We start from the raw sequence: 4,421 nt of genomic DNA, 5'->3' as shown, positions 1-4,421 counted from the left end.
TGGAATAATTGTAAGATTTGAGTGGAAAAGTGCATTAGAGTGATAGAATGAACCCATGGTTCAATGCTTTCAACTTAAGTGAAAATATTTTATGGTACTTCAGACAAAACAGAGTTACCTTGCAAATGAACATGGTTGTGCATTTGGGTGATGGAAATACTTTAATTACACAGGTGTAAATTAAATAGATTTTATTTGGGTAGATTGTACTTCTTAAACTAAGAACCTGGATGATGTCCCTGAGGTTTTTCTCTCAAGGCTACCACTCTACTACTTTGAACCATAGTTCCAATTCTGATTTTCGGTTGGTTGTTTGGTGATAAGATTATCCTGGACATTCTTGCCCAGGATGGCTTCAAACTATGATCGTCAGATCTCAGCCTCCCGAGTAACCAGGATGCCAGGCATGAGCCATCGATAGTTTTAATAATTTAGTAAATTGTACACTTACTGAAATTATACATTATCATTATAACCTGCATAATATATGTGTGTATGTATATATCAATGCATATGGATAGAAATATTTTAACATATTTTTGTATCTACAGTACATTTATGAAATCATCCATTATAAAATAAAATGGAAACAAAAGTTAATAAGGAGCAAAACAAAGGAAATTATCACATGTTTCTTGTTGTTCAATGGAATACGAATTCGAGAATCAGTTTGGGAAAACCATCTCTATGTTAACAAAATGGATAAGAGCTATTAATTCTAATCCATCTATTTGCCCATGTTGTGCAACCTCACACATGAGTGTCAAAATCAAACCACACTTTTTGCCTTTGCTTTTAACTCACCTGACATAATTTACAGGTTAGATGAAGTAATCAAATAAAGATTAAAATAATATTATGTGAGGTTATGAATTAGAGCTGAACATGATTTTGAATATGATAATAGCTAATTAAGTTGCATATTTCTTACATTTACTCTGTCTTGTCCCTCATTCTCACATTAGGAAAGTATATAGAAGGTTCTCACTAACTTATATGTACAATTATGAAAAAAATGTATTGAAAGAATATGGGCACAGTGTGGTTTTAGCTTATTGAGACCTGTAGGAGTAAGTGTGTTTTTGAGGACTTGCAATACATTGTGATGAAGATGAAGGGAGGGATGTTCTTATTCTGGAAAACTGGCTAGAGGATTGCTCCCACAAAGGAAGTGATGAATTCTTCCAAAAGGTTACAGTAAAATCACTTTCACAACCATGTTCACTGCTGCACTATTCACTGTAGCCAAGTTACAGAAACAGCCCAGATGCCCTTTGGCAGAGTGATGGTTAGAGAATGTGTGGCACAAATACACAATTGGATTGAACCCATCCATTTTGAAGACTGTTACATTATTTGCAACGAAATGAATAGGTCTAAAAATATATTAAGTGAACTAAGTCAGAGCCAGACACACAAAGGACCCATATTCTGTGTCATATTTGGAAGCTAGAAATTTATACAAGTTTACACAAAAATATTAACCAAAGCATGCTATTTGCAGAGGAGTATTTCAAAGGTGTAATTTCTTATAAAATTGAACTTTATTCCAACAAAATGAAGACCAGGAAACTATCACTTGAAATATGTGAGTGGAAGTCAAAAGGAAGGAATAAAGAGAGTTATGGAGGAAGAGAGTGATGGTATAATATTCAATGCAGATAGTATGAAACTAGAAAAAATTAAAGTGGGGTGAGGTTTGGAAGGGTGTGGAAAATTTATTTAAAGATTCATTTTACTTAAAAAAACTGATATGTTGAATGAAAATTCCCTTGTACAAGTATTTAAGATAATAAGAATATAATTAAAAACAATGGAGACATCTGATCTTAAATTCTATTTCCATCTCTTTTAAAAAATAAAATTATTTGCTCTATAATTTGATCAGAGGGATGGATTTTGTGGCTAGCTAGATCATTGCACATCTGTCTCTCTCTTCCTCTCTCCCTTTCATGGTTCTCATAGGTAATATGATTGCTCCATAATTATCCTAATTTATTTTGCTTTTATATTTTTGGTTGCATCATTTTACTTTCTGCTCTGCCATATCCCAATTCATTTACACAGAAGACATTATTTCCTCTTTTCTCATTCTTAGAATAAGCTGCACATGAAGACAACACTGGTCCTCATTTCAGTCTGTACCTTTAAATACGGAGGAAAATCTTTCCTCTGCTCTCTACCAATTTCCTACTCTCCAGTTAGAATAATTTAGAATAGTAAAAATGAAAAAAGAGAAAATAAAAAATAGTGAAAAAATAAACAGATGCAGAAAATTCACCGCATTTTTCTGACCATTTCATCCAATGTGAACTATTGGGGAAATACATGGACAGCAAATTCTCATTGGCACTCAAAGTCTCTGGTTAGGCAATTCTGATGAAGTTGAGGAACAAGGTGAAAAAGTGAGAAATGGTATCAATCGCAAAAAAAAAATGAAAAAGTATCCAAGCAAATTTCTTCTTTGTTCTGCTGAAAATAATCGCCTTACTACAGTGCAGAGACTACTTTCCAAAAAGGCCACTCATGTGATTACTAGGGATGACGATGAGTATAACCCTCTTCATGGAGAAGCCTACAGTGGACACTTAGACATTGTCCATGAGGTGGTGGCTCAAGGCAGACATTCATGCAATAACTGCGAATGTCTGGACATCCCTGAACAGTACTTATACATGGAATAATAACAGAGTGGCTTCTTTATTTCATCATAATGCAGATACCAATGGCCAAATTAAAGGCCTCTTGACCCCCTTACATCTTGCTGCTGGGAATAGATATAGCAAAGATACACTGGATCTCCTTCTGTTGAACCATTATATCAAGCCATGTCTGAAGCACAACTTGGAAGAAACTGCATTTGATATTGCCAAAAGTGTAAGTATGTATCACTACCTCTTTGAAGTTGTGGAAAGCTGTACAAATTGTTCTCCTAAGTCCTAATGGATCAGTTAAGTTTCTTAAATTTCAAAATTGCCAGTCCATCCTATGTGTCCATAGAAAATATTTTCACAATACAAAGCAACAGCAATACCTTACTTTAAAAGTTCATGGATTCCATGGTATTCTTCCAAGTGAATTGCCTGACTTTGATGTCAAAATATATTCGAGTTGTTTGTATACATCTATAGTGATTTCTATAGAGTTTGTAATTTTTTAAATCAGAAATAATTTTAACTTATCTGTTGAAATGAGTAGTACAGAAACTAAAGATATTTCTGGTGCTTGTCTGAAAAAGTATATTTTAAAATATTTAGTATTCTGTTTGTATAATGTCCATAATCTATTTCATTCTCTCCTAGATATAATACTTTGAATTTGACATTGTTTTATAATACATAGGTTCATTAATAAATGTGTCCTTTCAGATTGCATTCCATATAGAAACATTTTAAGATAAAATGATAATGTTATCTTATTTCAAAAGTTTTGTAAAGGTTATGCTATGTAAAGGCCTTTCTAAAACGGTGAAGATTGAATACACTGATGTCAAACTAACTTTTATTTCTATTAATTACATATATTATTACACTTGTATATTTGTAATCAACTTTTTAATAACTGTTTTTCATTTCTTGCATCTGAAGAATGAAAAATATGGAATACTTCACAAATTTTCATATCATCTTGGTGCAAGAGCCATGTAAATCTCTGTATTGTAATTCAGGTAGACCTGCTGCTGAAGCATGTACTATCCTGTAAATTTAAGTAATTAATGCTGCAATCTTAAGACAGGCATAGATCTTTGGTTGCCTATTTGTATCAAGGAAACCTTATTGTTCCCAAAATTGCTATTCATCTTAATTCTGTAAAATTCTGTGTATGGTGGAAAAAACCTATGTTGTTTGTTCGATTGTTTACATTTGCAAGTTTTTGTCAATGACTATTTTAAATCATTTTCATTTGAAATTTGATCATACGTTGAAGCCTTTATAGATAGGTGCAAAGGTGATTGATTTTCAAGTACTTATTTATTAACTGAGTTAGCTTTGTGGAGCTAATGGATTCAAAGTAAGCCTTGCTTAACAGCTACTTCTAAACATCTGCAGCTTAAAATTTCCCAAATGAGGTCTTGCTGGCACAAATGTCTCCTTGACCCTTTACCCTTGCTCCATGTAGGAACAGCCCACCCAGAATGTCTTACCCTGACAGCGTAGATTGTCTTACTGGAGCAAAACTAATCATAGTTACAAGGGATTATAGAGAGACGAACAGTTCAGACAGAACTGTTTGGACTAGAAGGTATTTTTCAAAATATAACTGCTTATTACACCCTACCATTTCAAAAGTAGCTAAAGCGAAGAAGGTGAAAAAATTGTTCATATGCATGATTACCTAATGTCCTGGCCTGTCTACCATCCAACCAGGTAGGAAGTTACACCACTGATTTTCTATCACCAAATATATTCCATAGCTCCAGG

At 33.4% G+C, this 4,421-nt stretch overlaps 1 pseudogene; it reads right to left on the bottom strand.

Annotated features, from left to right (window-relative positions):
• Positions 1-3,591: 3,591 nt before the first annotated feature.
• Positions 3,592-3,688, bottom strand: LOC122100230 (annotated as a pseudogene).
• Between the last annotated feature and the right edge of the window lie 733 nt (positions 3,689-4,421).

The sequence above is a fragment of the Dipodomys spectabilis genome, unplaced genomic scaffold (genome assembly GCF_019054845.1).
Source record: "Dipodomys spectabilis isolate Male_0828 unplaced genomic scaffold, ASM1905484v1 ptg000571l, whole genome shotgun sequence".
Taxonomy (NCBI): Eukaryota; Metazoa; Chordata; class Mammalia; order Rodentia; family Heteromyidae; genus Dipodomys; species Dipodomys spectabilis.
The sequence above is the reverse complement of the archived record's forward strand: the minus strand, read 5'-3'. Positions and strand labels throughout refer to the sequence as shown.